We start from the raw sequence: 17792 nt of genomic DNA on the forward strand, positions 1-17792 counted from the left end.
CTACAACGACAGCATAGCATAGATCAGTATATGCTACCTAATGATTGCATTTTTTACAGTAAATAAAAATGTAAAAAAAAAAAAAAGTGTAATAAAAAAATGTTATAAATGTATTAAAGTTACTCTGTACCCACAATCTGACCCCCCTCCCCCCAAACCACTTGTACCTTCTGATAGCTGCTTTTAATCCAAGATCTGTTCTTAGGTCCGTTCGGCAGGTGATGCATTTATTTTCCTAAAAACAATATTTAAACTAAAAATTTAAAAATAAAAATATAAATAAATAAACATATTACATATGGTAGCATGCAGAATTGTCCAATCTATTAAAACAAACATTATTGTTCCTACGTGGTGAACAATATAAACAAGGGGGGGGGGGGTACCGCAATAGGATTGCTGATTTTATTAAATTATATGTCACAAAAAAACTTATAAAAAGCAATCAAAATTTTTGTGTTACACCAATATGATATTAATAAAAACTAGAGATCATGGTGCAAAAAATGACACCCCAACCAGCCCTGTAGGTGGAAAAATAAAAGCACTTTGACTCTTAGAAGGTGGGATGGAACATTGCATTAATTTGACCCACACTTTTGTGCAGCAAAGGGCTCTGTCTTGAAGGGGTTAAAAATTGTATATTTCGAGCCTAATAAAGTGTATATTGGATCTTTCAGCACATTTTGGTAAGCTATTGGGTAATTATATGTTAATGACCTTTTGAATTAGGACCATAGAGGCAATTAATCGGTAATTATAAATTACAATTAAATTAGTAATAATGAGGACAGCTTTATCTCAGATTATTTATGCTCACAATTTATTTGATAAATCCCATCTGAAAAAAAGTTAGTTTTTTTGTCTGTTTTAGCAATAAACGGCTCAGCAGAGTGCTAAATCTAAGTATATACTCTCATAATTAAGAATAAAGTGGTACATATCTGCAGAATTGATAGGATAAGGACTTTTTATTATTTTTGCACTGAATATATATATATGTACTGCTCCACTTTGGAGTTTTCAATTAAACAGATTCCCATTTTTAATGCAGTACTTGGTAATCATTCTCTTTCTATTTTATCCGGAGGCTTTAAAAGTACAAAATTAATTAATTACTTATTAACTTTTCATATAATAGTATGTTGAACCTACCAAGCAGTAGATGAAAATTCATGAATACTTTGATTTTAATTTCAAACAAGGAGTAAAAAAAAAGGGCTTGTAAGGCTAAATACAAAAGGTCTTATATTTGCTATAATCCAGGTTAAGGGACAATATTTCTCTGTGGTTCGACCTCAAGTAGAAATAAAGCAAAATACTTTAGTCGGTGACCAATGTCCTCTATTACTTCTTTGTGACTGATAAAAGAGTTCTTATGTAAATATCCATTGGAACAAAAAATAAATCCTTATGACACTTTCTGGCTCATTGATGAATCCTTTACCTTTCTTTCTAGCTTTCTGGCTGCCACAAAACATTGTGTGAACATACTCCCTAACTTTATTTTTTTTTTTCTCCACTATTTCTCTTTCTTTTTTAAAAAAAATTATAATTTTCAACAAAATATATTATAAGGGTGCCTCCACACGTACAGGATCTGCAGCTGATTTCACGCTGCAATTTGCAGTGAAATCCGCTGTGGATCCTGGTATAGTGAAGTTCTATGGGGTCACATACCCGCAGCGGAATTTTCTTTCCACTGCAAATATGTGACCCGGCTGCCGTGCACTGATTGGCTGATGAGGAGCGAGGGGAGCCGGGAGCTTCATACAGCCACAGTGCCGGGCAGGTAATGTATGCTCCGGGTTGGGGCTGCGGACGGCCAGGGGTTAAAGGGGTCGGGTCACATATCCGTAGCGGAATGAAAATTCCGCTGCAGGTATGTGACCCCATAGACCTTTACTTTACTAGAATTCACAGCGGATTTTACTGCAAACTTGCAGCGTGAAATTCGCTACAGATCCGGTACATGTGAAGGTACTTCAATTCCAGACAGGGTTGGAAAGCAAATAAATCACTATACTCTCCAAGGGAGGGCAAAACTGGTGTAGCACCCTAGCTACTAAGAAGAGCACCAATAGCTCCCAAACATAACTATTATTCTTCCTCTAAGGGTCCCACTTTCTCCATTTGATCTATCATCCAAAGCTCCTGCTCTAAGCAGTCTGGCTATGAAAAAGAGGCACCTACCACAGAAAGAAGGGGAACAACAAAGTTTTCTGATCCACAGCATAGGACGACTCAGTCTCGGCATCCACACATGAGTCCATAATATTATTCCTGACTCCACTTATAGTTGCATAAAGGGTTTTCACCGAGAGCTACTAGTTTTCTATTAGTCTCAAGTTTCAATTTTTTCAGTTTAGTGTTGGTCATTGCTTTATTTACATATGCTTAGGTTATGTTTCCACACAGTATTTTTGCTCAGTATTTTGGTCAGTATTTTGCAACCAAAACCAGGAATGGATTGAAAACATAGAAAGGCTATGTTTACACACTGTTGAAGTTTATTGGATGGCCGCCATTTACTGGCAAATTATTTGCAGCACCCAAGAGGCCTCTAGGCCGCCAGATACTGCAAGTAATGTAATTTCAGGGCTACCGGTCCATTACAGGATCAAGTCACAAGGCCCCCTGATGCAGCAGGCCATGTAACAGCTGTTACGGCGGTAAGTCCGCCACTGCTCTTGGATGGTACATTGTTAAAAACTAAAAAAAAAGTCATTATCTGCATAAACTGGAGTACATCACAATATGTCTCCAGTTTTCACTGAACTCCTTTTTTACACTAATTGAACTTAAAGGGAACTGGTCACAACCATCAGTACCTCCGCTCCAATGTTGCAGGCGGTAGTTTGGACAGATTCTTCAAAATAACTTGCCTTAATTTTTGCTCCTGATGCTGCCTCCTCCCTCCTCCCAGCCCTTCATGTTTGATTGATATGTTTGAAGTGCTAGCAACTTAAAGGAGAAGCTCGGCAAAATTTTTTCCTATTCTCTACCACATAAGAAGTTATATAACTTCTAAATGTATACTCATTATAGTGCTTGAAAAGCACTATATTGTAATCCGTATTCTTATTCCTCTTCCAGCCATTTTTCTGTGCGTAATACAGTCCGAACCGCTTTGCGCAAAGACTCCGTTCAAACTGCGTTTCGCAGCCCTCGGCGGTGTGTGGTGTGCTATCTATTTTTTGTTTCAATCAAATTTGTCGTTTTTAAGAAATTTACGTTTAAAGACCCCAAATTTCCCATAGAAAATAATGGCCCATTGCAAATAATGGCCACACTCTAACCACTAACAGCCAATCACAGCACATATAGCCAATAGGAACTCTAAGGTCTTGTCAGTCAATGTATCGCACAATCCACAGTCACATATCCACTATTGGCCAATAGAAGATGTAATATATGGAAGGTCCTTAATGATTTTGTCTCACTGACATGAGTAAGATTGTCATGGTAACCGAGCAATGATCTTTACCATTATAAGTACCCAGATCGCTCTTAACCCCTTAACGACATCGGGCGTAAACTTACGCCCTCGCGCCCTGGTACTTGGCGCATCAGGGCGTAAATTTACGCCCGATGTTTCCCCGATCACTGCGTGTTCGCACACAGCGATCGGGGAAGATGGCCTGCTATAAATCATAGCAGGCCATCATAGCTTCTCGGCACGGAGGGTGGTTAACACCCCCTGTGCTTACGATCGCCGCTATAGGCTGATCAATTCAGATCAGCCAATAGCGGCGATCGGAACCTTTCCGGGTCATCGGTGACTCGATGACCCGAAAAAAAATGGCGACCACCATTACTGTAAAAAGTAATGGTGGTCACCGTGCCACCGGCCCGATCGCCGTGAACGGCCAGCCGGCCGTTCACGGCGATCGGGCCGGTGGCACGGCGATCAGAGTCCCACAAAATAGTAAATACCTGCCCTGGACCCCTCAGCTAGGTAGCGGAGGGGTCCAGAGCAGGTATTTGTACATTACTCACCTGTCCCGGGGTCCTGATCGGCGTCTTCCGGGTTCGCGGCGTCCTCCGTCATTCCGTTCGGTCTTCGGGTCTTTCCGGCGGTCCCCGTCGTCTTCTTTCGGCTATTTTCGGCTCCAGCCTCGTCATTTTCCGGATTTTGCGCTCTGCTGCCCTCTAGCGGCTGATATGTGTAATACACTTATCAGCAGCTACAGGGATGTTCAGAATGTAGAAAAAGTTTTCTTTTTTTTCCAAATTTTTTTTTTTCTATTTTCCGCACCCTATCGCCGCTGAGTGTTGATCAGCATCGCACGAAAGTGCGCTGCTAATCAGCAACTCCTCCTTTTTGGCGTAGGGTGTTTTTTTTCTATATTCTACTGCCACGGTCTGCTGATAAGTGCCGCACATAAGTGCTGCATTTATCAGCAACTCCTTTGTTGGCGTAGGTTTTTTTTAATACTTACTGTAAGAAAAACACGTAAAAAACACTACATTACACCACACTACATGGAATAAAGTTTGACACTACACCACTACATACCCCATATACCAATCCCCATATAAAGATGGCCCCCAGGGTGTTTTTGGCGTCAGAGGGATACGTTATTATTGCCTCCGAGACCGAAACAGCCAGTGAGGATGAATGGGGGGATCCTTCTTTCCTCCACTCATCCTCATCATCCTCATCATCCAGTGACGTGTCTGGGGGTAGCGTAGCGTACGCTGCCCCCCAGACACGTCTTTTCCGCCAGTACCGTCCCAATAAGAGATGACGGTATGACGTAAAATTCTACAAACTGTGTGAGCGTACCTCAGGGTACACTTACAGATTTAGGGTACGTGCACACTGCGGAATGGCGAAGGATAACCCTTTGTGCATTCCGCAGCTGGCACCCGCTGGCGGACTGATGCGGGCGCATGTCTCTACCCGTGTCATAGACTCCATTCTATGCACGGGCGGATTCCGTCGTCCGTCCAAAGACTGAATACGTTGGACGGAGAGCGGAATCCGCCCATGCATAGAATGGAGTCTATGACACGGACGGAGACGTGCGCCCACATCAGTCCGCCGGTGGGTGCCAACTGCGGAATGCACAAAGGGTTATCGGTCGTGATTCCGCAGTGTGCACGTACCCTTAGAGTGTATGTAGGAAGGGACACCCGAATCCAGCCCCAGATAAAGGTTACCACCTGTACGGGGATAACCTTTATACCAGCACCCCCTCTTCCGGTCCCTCGCTGCCCGAGCTACTGTAGCTTGCGGCACGATACGAAAATATCAGAAGTAGTAATAGCGCCCTAATATTTAGCAGCCATGGAGCGGACCCAGCGCTTCTGGATATGAAGGACCCCGTATCGCACCAGAGCAACATTTTCCATGTGACGTCCCCCACACTGGAGAACAGGAGACCCCAGAAGAAGTGCAGAGTGTGGGGTAACAGGGGGATCAGGAAGGACGCCATTTTCCAGTGTGACACCTGTCCTGATCACCCCGGCCTCTGCATACTGGATCGCTCCAAGGCGTACCACACTTCATTGGGGTTCTACATTATCTAAATTCTGTCCCTTATTCCTATTTCAGGGGTCACGTTGATCCAGGGATTATTCTGATCGCCATTATGGAGTCGGGAAGGAATTTTTCCCCTGTGATGAAGCTACTGTCGTCTGCCTTATGAGGGTTTTTTGCCTTCCTCTGGATCAACACAGATTGAGTTTGATGGATACCTGTCATTTTCAACCTTATAAACTAATTGGCCTAATACCCCCAAATAAATTAGAATGGTCCCTTTTCCCCAGCTAAGTAGGTATGGCCGCCATTCCCATTAGAGGATGCCATGATGCAATTACAAAGCCTCTGTGCGGCCAGGACAGTAGAAACCCCCCACAAGTGACCCCATTCTGGAAACTACACCCCATAAGGAATCTAAAAAGGGGGGCAGCGGGGATATGGCCCCCTGGTGACGGCCACATTTGGGATGTGAAAATGAAAAAAAAATGGTATTTTTTATTTTCTCTGCACATGTTCTACGTAAGTGACTGTCACCAGTGGGGTCCATATCCTCACTGCACCCCTTGTTAGATTCATTATGGGGTGTAGTTTCCAGAATGGGGTCACTTGTTGGGGGTTTCTACTGACCTGGCAGCACAGGAGCTTTGTAATTGCGACATGGCCTCCATCCTCCATTCCAGCCTCTAAATGGCGCTCTGTCCCTTTGGTGGCTTGCCCTGTGCCCATATGGCACATTATGCCCACATGTGGGGTATTTTCGTACTCAGGGGAAACTACCCTACACGTTTTGTGTTCATTTTCTTTTTTAACCCCTTGTGGAAATGGAAAAAATCAAGGCTAGACCAACATTTAGTGTAATTTTTGTAAAATTTTTACTCTAAATCATTAATCTTGTCATGATTTTTTCATTTTCACAAGGGGCTAAAAGATAAAAAAAAACAATAATTGTGTAGAGCAATTTCCCCTGAGTACGGAAATACCCCACATGTGGACATAAAGCGCCATGCGGGTGCAGGGTAAGCCTCCGAAGGGAAGGAGCGCCATTTCGTTTTTTTGGATGGAATGGATTTCGAGGGGCCATGTTGAATTCAAAAGGCCTCTGTGTTGCCAAGACAGTTGAAACCCCCCCACAAGTGACCCCATTATGGAAACTACACCCCTCAAGGAATGTAACAAGGGGTGTAGTGAGCATATGGACCCCACTGGTGACGGGCACAAATGTGGAACAATGTGGCGTGAAAATGAAATATTACATTTTTTACACTATAAGGCTGGGTTCACACACTGTATACTTCAGGCAGTATTTGGTCCTCAAGTCAGGTCCTCATAGCAACCAAAACCAGGAGTGGATTGAAAACACAGAAAGGCTCTGTTCACACAATGTTGAAGTTGAGTGGATGGCCGTCATATAACGGTAAATAACTGCCATCATTTCAATATAACAGCCGTTGTTTTAAAATAACAGCAAAAATTTGCCATTAAATGACGGCCATCCACTCAATTACAACATTATGTGAACAGATCCTTTCTGTGTTTTCAATCCACTCCTGGTTTTGGTTGCTATACAGCCTCACAAATACAGCCTCAAATATACATAGTGTGAACCCAGCCTAATGTTGGTTTAGCCTTGAATTTATCATTTTCACAAGGGGTTAAAAGAGAAAAAAAACACACAATATGTGTAGAGCAATTTCCCCCGAGTCCGTAAATTCCCCACATGTGGACATAAAGCACCATGTGGGCGCAGGGCAAGCCTCCAAAGGGAAGGAGCGCCATTTGGATTTTGGAGGTTGGATTTGGCTAGAATGGATGATGAACGCCATGTCGCATTTACAGAGCCCTCGTGCTGCCAAAACACTGGAAACCCCCCCACAAGTGACCCCATTCTGGAAACTGCACCCCTCAAGGAATCTAACAAGGGGTGCAGGTTGGATATGGACCCCTTGATGACGGGCACATTTGTGCCATGAAAGTGAAAAAATGAAATTTTTTAGTTTTACGTAACATTCTTCCACATTTGTGCCCTTCACCAGTTGGGTCCATATGCTTACTGTGCCCCTTGTTAGATTCCTTGAGGGGTGTAGTTTCCAGAATGGGGTCACTTGTGGGGGGTTTCCAGTGTCTTGGCAGCACGAGGGCTCTGTAAATGCGACATGGCCCTTGAAATCCTTTCCAGTGAAATTCAGCTTCCAAAAGCCAATTGGCGTTTCTTCCCTTTGGAGGCTCGTCCTGTGCCCCCTTGGCACTTTATCGCCACATGTGGGGTATTTCCGTACTCGGGAGAAACTGCGCTACACATTTTGTGTCTTGTTTTTCCTCTTATCCCTTTAAGAAAATGAAAAATTGAAGGCTAGAACAACGTTTTAGTGTAAAAAATAAATTTTTCTTTTTTCACGCCATATTGTTCGGAAAATCTGTGAAGCACCTGTGGGGTCCAAATGCTCACCGCACCCCTTGTTACATTCCTTGAGGGGTGTAGTTTTCTAAATGGTGTCCCTTTAGGGGTGTTTTTTAGGTTTTGGCACCCCAGAGCCTCTGCCAACCTGAAATGGTACAGTCAGAAATGACCAAATATAACGGAGGTGTTGAAATTCACTAGGCGCTCCTTTGTATCTGAGGCTTGTGGTTACGTCAAATAGCGCAATAGGGCCACATATGGGGTATTTCTATAAACTGCAGAAACGGGGCAATAATTATTGGGGTGCATTTCTCTGGTAATAGGTTTATAATTATGAAAAATATTGGATTACAATAAAATCTTTGCACAGAAAATTAAAATTTTCAAATTTCTTAAACACTTAGCTTTTATTTCTGTGACTCCCCTAAAGGGTTAAAACACTTTCTGGATATGCTTTTGCAGAGTGTTGGGGGTGCAGTTTCTGAAATGGGGTGCTTTGTGGGGCTTTCTAACATACAGGCCCCTCAAATACACTTGGGCCTGAACAGGTCCCTAAAAATATCTGATTTTGAAATTTTACTGAAAATTTGGAAATTTGCTGCTAATGTTTTAAGCTTCCTATTGTCTAAAAAAAAATGAAAGATCGTTTAATAAATGCCGCCAACATAAAGTAGACATGTTGCTAATGCTATTTAATATATAATTTATGTGGTATAACCACTTTCTGTATACGCAAAAAAGTTTCAAAGTTGGAAAAATGCATTTTTTCACATTTTTTCACATTATTTGGGTTTTTTTCATAAAGATTCGTTATGAGTATCGACTCCAATTTACCAGAAATGTAAAGTACAATATGTCACGAGAAAACAATCTCAGAATCAGCCGAATAGGTAAAAGCATCCCGAAGTTATTAATGACTAAAGTGACACAGGTCATATTCATAAAATTTGTCTCTGTCATTAAGGCCATTTCAGGCTCTGTCCTTAAGGGGTTAATGGGACCCAAGTGGCTCTTAAAGGAACGCAAGTCACTCTTAAAGGGACCCAAGTCGCTCTTGTACAAAGTACAATTGGTTTCGCAAAAAATAAGCGCTCATATAAGTCTCTAGGTGAAAAAATGCAAGCGCTATGGACTTTTAAACATAAAATGGAATAAGCAAAAGCGCAAAAACGAAAATTGGCTTTGACCTTAAGGGGTTAAGAGCGAAATGGGTCCCTTTAAGAGCGACCTGGGTCCCTTTAGGAGCGAAATATGTCCCTTTAAGAGCAAAATGGGTCCTTTTAAGAACGACCTGGGTCTCTTTAAGAGCGAAATGGGTCCCTTTAAGCGTGAAATTGGTCCCTTTAAGAGCGAAATATGTCCCTTTAACAGCAAAATGGGTCCCTTTAAGACCGACCTGGATCCCTTCAAAAGCAAAATATGTCCCTTTGAGAGCAACCCGGGTCCCTTTAAGAGCGACCTGTGTCCCTTTAAAAGCAACCTGGGTCCCTTTTAAGAGCGACCTGGGTCCCTTAAAGAGCGACCTGGGTCTCTTTAAGAGCAAAATATGTCCCTTTAAGAGCGAAATATGTCCCTTTAAGAGCAAAATGGGTCCCTTTAAGTGTGAAATTGGTTCCTTTAAGAGTGAAATTGGTCCCTTTTAAGCGTTAAAATAGGTCATTTTAAGAGTGAAATTGGTCCCTTTAAGAGCTAAATATGTCCCTCTAAGAGCAAAATGGGTCCCTTTAAGAGCGGAATTGGTCCCTTTAAGAGCGACCTGGGTCCCTTTAAGAGCTACCTAGGTCCCTTAAAGAGCAAAATTGTTCCCTTTAAGAGCGATCTTGGTCCCTTTAAGAGCGAACTGGGTTCCTTTAAGAGCGACCAGGGTCCCTTTAAGAGCGACCAGGGTCCCTTTAAGAGCAAGATGGGTGCCTTTAAGAGTGACCTGGGTCACTTTAAGAGCAAAATGGGTCTTTTTAAGAGCAAAATGGGTCCCTTTAAGAGTGAAATATGTCCCTTTAAGAGCGACCTGGGTCCCTTTAAGAGTGACCTGGGTCCCTTTAAGAGCAAAAATCGGTCCCTTTAAGAGTGACCTTGGTCCCTTCTAGAGCGAAATATGTCCCTTTAAGAGCAAAATGAGTCCCTTTAAGAGCGACCTGGATCCCTTTAAGAGCAAAATATGTCCCTTTGAGAGCAGCCTGGGTCCCTTTAAGAGCAACATGGGTCCCTTAAAGAGCGAAATGGGTCCCTTTAAGAGCGGAATTGGCCCCTTTAAGAGCGGAATTGGTTCCTTTTAGAGCGACCTGGGTCCCTTTAAGAGCGACTTGGGTCCCTTTAAGAGCGACCTTGGTCACTTTAAGAGTAAAATATGTCCCTTTTAGAGCGAAATATGTCCCTTTAAGAGCAAAATGGGTCCTTTTAAGAGCGACCTGGGTCCCTTTAAGAGCCAAATGGGTCCCTTTAGGCGTGAAATTGGTCACTTTAAGAGTAAAATTGGTCCCTTTCAAGAGTGAAATTGGTCCCTTTAAGAGTGAAATTGGTCCCTTTAAGAGCGAAATTTGCCTCTCTAAGAGCAAAATCGGTCCCTTTAAGAGCAACACCTGGGTCCCTTTAAGAGCAAAATGGGTCCCTTTAAGAGCGGAATTGGTCCCTTTAAGAGCGACCTGGGTCCCTTTAAGAACGACCTAGATCCCTTTAAGAGCAAAATTGGTCCCATTAAGAGCGAACTTGGTCCCTTTAAGAGCAAAATGGGTCACTTTAAAAGCGATCTGGGTCCCTTTAAGAGCAAAGTGAGTCCCTTTAAGAGCGACCTGGGTCCCTTTAAGAGCAAAATGGGTCCCTTTAAGAGCGACCTGAGTCCCTTTAAGAGCAAAATGGGTCCCTTTAAGAGCGACCTGGGTCCCTTTTAGAGTGAAATATGTCCCTTTAAGAGAGACCTTGGTCCCTTTAAGAGGAAAATCGGTCCCTTTAAGAGTGACCTTGGTCCCTTTAAGAGCGAAATATGTCCCTTTAAGAGCAAAATGGGTCCCTTTAATGGCGAAATATGTCTCTTTAAGAGCCACCTGGGTCCCTTTAAGAGCAAAATTAGTCCCTTAAAGAGCGACCTGGGTCCCTTTAAGAGCTAAATATGTCCCTTTAAGAGCAACCTTGGTCCCTTTAAGAGCGAAATATGTCCCTTTAAGAGCAAAATGGGTCCCTTTAAGACCGACCTGGATCACTTTAAGAGCAAAATATGTCCCTTTGAGAGCGATCTGGGTCCCTTTAAGAGCGACTGGGTCCCTTTAAGAGCAAAATGGGTCCCTTGAAGAGCTAAATGAGTCCCTTGAAGAGCTAAATGGGTCCCTTTAATGGCGAAATATGTCTCTTTAACAGCCACCTGGGCCCCTTTCAGAGCGAAATATGTCCCTTTAAGAGCAAAATGGGTCCTTTTAAGAGCGACCTGGGTCCCTTTAAGAGCGACCTTGGTCCCTTTAACAGCAAAATATGTCCCTTTAAGAGCAAAATCGTTCCCTTTAAGAGTAAAATATGTTCCTTTAAGAGCAAAATGGGTCCCTTTAAGAGTGACCTGGGTCCCTTTAAGAGTGAAATATGTCCCTTTAAGAGCGACAAGGGTCCCTTTAAGACCGACCTTGGTCCCTTTAAGAACGACCTGGGTCCCTTTATGAGTGATATTGGTCCATTTAAGAGCGACCTGGGTCCCTTTAAGAGCGACCTTGGTCCCTTTAACAGCAAAATATGTCCCTTTAAGAGCAAAATCGTTCCCTTTAAGAGTAAAATATGTTCCTTTAAGAGCAAAATGGGTCCCTTTAAGAGTGACCTGGGTCCCTTTAAGAGTGAAATATGTCCCTTTAAGAGCGACAAGGGTCCCTTTAAGACCGACCTTGGTCCCTTTAAGAACGACCTGGGTCCCTTTATGAGTGATATTGGTCCATTTAAGAGCGACCTGGGTCCCTTTAAGAGCGACCTTGGTCCCTTTAAGAGCGACCTGGGTCCCTTTAAGAGCGACCTGGGTCCCATTAAGAGCGAAAGGACCCAGGTCACTCCTAAAGGGACAGGAGCCAAGTTTCTCCTAAAGGGATGGGACCCAGGATTAAAGTTTCTCTTAAAAGGAAGTCACTGCTACAGGGGCGCTCTGGAAGTTACTGGTAAAGGGGCACTCTTTTCAAGCACTTTGTATTTCACTGGAAATGCAAATCTAGTTACTGATTATATTCCCTTACCAGACTTTTTCTGTTGCCTCCAGTCGCTAGAAGTCACGTACTTCCGCTTTCTCTGCCTACAAATCCCAGGTCCCCGACGCTGTCTTGGGTCATAACGTATGGGCAGCCATGTCACGATCTGAGGCATTCCTCTGAGCTATCGACACGCCTGTTAGCCTTGGCACGCCTCCCAGCTCATACATATGCAGGCCAGGCAATCAGCACGCCTCCTTCCTGGACCTCCCACTTCTGGTCACATGGTTCTCTGGGCAGAGAAAACAGCTCTGAAAACCATGTGACCGATCTGTACCTAGCCAGAAGTAGAGTTTTTATTATGGTGGGCTAGGGTGAGCTGAGGCCAGCAATGCTGTTCCCATCCCACCCTACAGCAGTGTACTTCCACACAGCAACAGGGCACCTCCCAGCTTCAGTAGTGATAATCAGTACTGAAGCTTTGAGGTGTTCTATTACTCCAGTGTCAGTGTACACTGCTGTAGGTTGTTCTATTCAGTGTACATGGATGACAATAACACTGACAGCCAGGGCAGGCCTTAGGGTAAATGGCGGCCTGTGCGAAACCTTTTTTTGCGGCGCCCCTCCCTCCTTAAGGTAACATAAAGCTCATTCAGCCTCCCACCATTCCAGACAACACCCATAACCCGACCCCCCGCCATACACACACCTACCCCCAGCCATTCACATAACTACCACCCCCAGCCCCCCACACATCTATCACTCCCCAGCTCCCCACATAACTACCACCCCCAGCCTCTTACAGAACTACCACCCCCAGCCCCCTACACAACTACCACCCCCAGCCCCCTACACAACTACCACCCCCAGCCCCCTACACAACTACCACTCCAGAAACCCACACAACTATGACCCCCAGCCCCCCACACAACTACCACCCCCAGCTCCCCACACAACTACCACCCCCAGCTCCCCACACAACTACCACCCCCAGCCCCACACACAACTACAGCCCCCATACAACTACCATCCCCAGCCCCCAACACAACTACCAGCCCCCAGCTTCCCACACAACTACCACCCCCAGATCCCCACACAACTACCATCCCCAGCTCCCCACACAACTACCATCCCCAGCCCCCACACACAACTACCATCCCCAGCCCCCACACACAACTACCAGCTCCCCACACAACCACCACCCTCAGTTCCCCACACAACTACCACCCCCAGATACTCACCTCTCACATGGTTAATCAGCAGCAGCTTTCTCCTCCTGAGGCTCTGGTCCCAGTAGTGGCTGTTTCCACATACAGGGAGCTTCCAGCCAGCCTCACACATACTCAGCTCAGTTACCTTCCCCCGAAGCTCCTATCTTCAGTCCCGAAGCACCTGCACTCTGTTATTTTCTGCCTGTCCCTGACATGTGACTTCAGCAGCAGCAGAGTGTGGAAGATAAGCAGAGGAGACCAGAGTGAAGCCACCGCGGGACTGGGGGAAGGTAACTGATTGTGTGTGAGGCTGGCTTTCAAAGGAACAGAGCGTCTCTGAAGCCATCTGACAATGTCAGCAGCCACTCACAGATCTGCTGACAGTGTCAGATGCATTTAGTTGCAGTCCCGGAGCGCCCACCCAGCTGGCCAGGAGTGAGGCGCCCTGTGCAAGCGCACAGGTCGCACACCCCAAAGGCCGGCCCTGCTGACAACAGACCCCAGTACTGATCTCCCTGGTGCCCTGCTGCTGCTCCAGTGTCAGTGTACACTGATCTGGGTGTTCTATTCAGTTCAGATGGATGCCAATAACACTGGTACCAGTATTAGGGTTATCACCATCCATATACACTAAATAGAACACCAGAATCAGTGTACACCCACACTACTGAAGCAGCAGGGCACCAGGGAGATCAGTACTGGAATCTGTTTTTAGAAGGTGGGTGGAGTGTACAGTGGGTGTGATAGAGGAATAGCAACAAGGAAGAGGAGCTGGGAGCTCAGAGAGGAAGTTAGGAGAGACCAGGTGATGTGGGGGTCAGAGAGTGATTGGTAATTGTTTTTTTTGAACAGTCCCCGGAATTCTCCTTTAGGGTATATTCACACGGGCGGGCTCGCAGCGAGATTCTCGCTGCGTGCCCGGCAGGTCCTGTCAGTTCCCATAAACTACATACTTGCTGCGGTCTAAACGACCGCAGCGAGTATGTAATTATACCGCCCTTAACCCCTTCTACTCCCGCCGGCTCCCCCGCTGTAAGCAGCATACATTACCTGTCCTCGCTGCACGGGTCCGGCGTCCTGTTCTCCCGCCCGGCCAATCAGTGGCTGCGGCTGGGCAACACACTAATTGGCCGGACGGGAGAGCAGGACGCCGGACCCGTGCAGTGAGGACAGGTAATGTATGCTGCTTACAGCGGGGGAGCCAGCGGGAGTAGAAGGGGTTAAGGGCGGTATAATTACATACTCGCTGCGGTCGTTTAGACCGCAGCAAGTATGTAGTTTATGGGAACTGCCAGGACCTGCCGGGCTCGCAGCGAGAATCTCGCTGCGAGCCCGCCCGTGTGAATATACCCTTAACGCAAAGCCCATCATGAGTGGCCTCCACTGCTATGCCTACATGATGAGTGTCAGTGTGTTACTTTGCAAATGTCATCCCACCACAGATTACCCTGGGGGGGGGGGGGTAAACATGATGAGGGACATGATCAATTCCCTTTAAAATGACAGAACTTGCCCTCAGTGTGATGGAAAGAAATAACTTGCGAGTATTCCCTGACAGGTGAAAAAATAAAATGAATGCAAAGAAAAACATTTAAAATGTCTAAGATTTCAAGAAAAAAAACTTGTCTAAAACAATAACTCATATATTAGCTATATAAATTCTGCTTTACAGTCTAAGCTGAAGTCACTAAAGCATCAATTTGTCATAAAGAGAATAGTCAGTAGCAGTCATGCTAGGCACTATGGGAGAGGATTCAGTCAATAATATAACACATGGAGGTCAGAACAATCAACCTGTAATGGGCTTATATGTAGCACCCTGACTTGACCTGTAAATGTATATGCACTGAGGGAAGAAAAAAATTCAAAGTTTTAAGTTTTAAAAAAAATGTGTAAAAAACTGAATATTTTCCACGCGGAAATTTTTTTCAATTGCCAGTAACAATCATAGTTGCCAGTTTATTTTATTTATTTATTGTATATTTGTGTTTGAGTACCATACTTTCATGAGAAGATATTTAAGATGTTTTAAATAAATTAAAAGCGGTTGTGATTTCAAGACATATAATTCCTATGAAACAACAGCTGTGGTGTAGTGGTTAGAAAACAAAAGAAAATTCACAACTTAGTAAAATTTATATGTAAATTTTGAACAACTATTGAACAACTACAACTTCTATCATGCCCTGACATGTTTGTCATCATGGGAGTAGTAATTATGATGTATTCCTGGGATAGGGCTGCTGTTTTATTTTTAGATATGGTAATTTTCTTTACTGAGGCAGAATTTGATCATGAAGGATGTTTCTTTTTATGTGCTAGGCACTAAATATATGCAAGAATATGCCTATAAAATGAGATCGGTGGGGGTATAATCTGTACCAGTGTTTTGCAGTTACTATGGATCTTTCCTTACTGTATGCCTCTATCGACCTTTCTTTTTGGAAAACTGTGTTTTATTTTTAGTTAATTAATAATAATGAATATATATATATATATATATATATATATATATATATATATATATATATATAAATAAATGAAAAAAAAAAATATCTACTTGTATATCATTACTATTGCATTGTTGTATTAGCTAACAACACCCCCGGTTATGGGCCACACTACTGTAGGTCCAAAACACATTGGCATTGATGCTTGACATAAGCATCTCCCAGATTGTCTAGAACATAAAAAGGGTTGACGTTAGACTATGGTATACTACCTGGTGGTCCAGGACAGATAAAGAGTTGATTACTGGTATTACATTCATCTCCCTGCCAGGCCAGCCAGCGTCTCCTCCATGCTGCAGATCAGTGCTATCAGCACTTTCTGCGCCTTTCTGCCATGACCCAGACCTGATTAGAGGAGGCCAGAGTATAATCATAGATTATAGATTTACATGATTTATTTGTCCTCTATTTTCTTCTGTCATTTCGATGACTAATTTCCATGATGATGAGTATTTAAGATAAGTTTGATCATTCAAAAGTTTATACTGTTGGTATCTTTTGCCATGCGATCATACTCATGTGTCTGATCAACTTTTTTTTATGTATTTCCTCAGTTCTTTGTTGAAATCAGCAAACTTTATGCTGTAGGCAATGCAGATTCCATCACAGCCACCCATGTCCACTATGGGCATGGCTGTGCTTGGACAGGTAAGACACCTGCTGTATAACAGCAACGGTCATGCGTCATGCTGCCATTCTGCTGTCAAATAGAGCAGGGACAGGGTGCTGCTGCTAGGCAGGGACAGATAGGCTGGAAAATTTTACTTAATGCCCTTTTTAGGGTTTGGGTTAGGATCTATGGGGCCAGTACACCTTTGTGTTAGGAGCTGTGGGGCCACTATATCTGTGAATTAGGAACTGTGAGGTTAGAATATCTGTGTGGCCCAGTACATCAGTGAGTAAGAAGTTGTGTGACCTGTACATCTGTAGGTTAGGAGCTGTGTGACCTGTACATCTGTGAGTAAGAAGCTGTGTGACCTGTACATCTGTGAATTAGGAGCTGTGTGGATAGTACATCTGTGAATTAGGAGCTGTGTGGATAGTACATCTGTGAGTTAGGAGCTGTGTGGATAGTACATCTGTGAGTTAGGAGCTGTGTGGATAGTACATCTGTGAGTTAGGAGCTGTGTGGATAGTACATCTATAAGTTAGGAGCTGTGTGACCTGTACATCTGTGAGTTAGGAGCTGTGTGGCCCAGTACATCTGTGAGTTAGGAGCTGTGTGGCCCAGTACATCTGTGAGTTAGGACCTTTGTGACCCAGTACATCTGTACTTTAGGAGCTGTGGGGGCAGTACATCCATGAGTTAGTCACTGACAAGTGGGACAAGTAAATATGTCATGCACTGACAGGTTGGAAAATGGCAGATTTCCTTGCTACAGTTTTCAGTGCCTAACTCACATATTTACTTGTCACAGTTGTTAGTGTGTAAATTACTGTAAGTATTTATTTGCCACAGTTGTCAATGCCTTACTGACGTACTAACTGGCTACAGTGTAGTGTGTAAATGACAAATACAAGCAGAGAAATATGGGAACTTAATAATCAAAGCATACTTACCAGTCCTCATGCCTCCATAGCGCAGCACCCAGGTCTCGCTGACGGCCGCCGGCTGTCATTTTCATCAGAAATCTGGGTACGTCACATACCCGACTTCTCCAGCTGCAATGCCCGGTTATTTGATTACCAGCTCTGCCAGTCAGTGACTGGGGCGGTGTCCTCTCACAGTCACTGAATGGCTGAATGGGAAATCAATCACCCGGGTACATGACATTGAAGCTGGATTATCTACAGGAGGCCGGCGACTGTCAACAAGACCATGGGGCATTGCTATGGTAAGAATACTTTATTATGTTCGTGTATGCCCCTGCCTTCCTGACTTCTTGGGACTTTTCTTTTAACTTACATATTTACTTGGCCCACCTTTCAGTGTGTACATGACATATTTACTTTCTCCATCTGTCAATGAGTACATGATTTATTTACTTTGCACAGTTGTCAGTGTCTAACTCACATATTTACTTGCCCTGTCTG

This window comes from Dendropsophus ebraccatus, chromosome 10 (assembly GCF_027789765.1).
Source record: "Dendropsophus ebraccatus isolate aDenEbr1 chromosome 10, aDenEbr1.pat, whole genome shotgun sequence".
Lineage (NCBI taxonomy): Eukaryota > Metazoa > Chordata > Amphibia > Anura > Hylidae > Dendropsophus > Dendropsophus ebraccatus.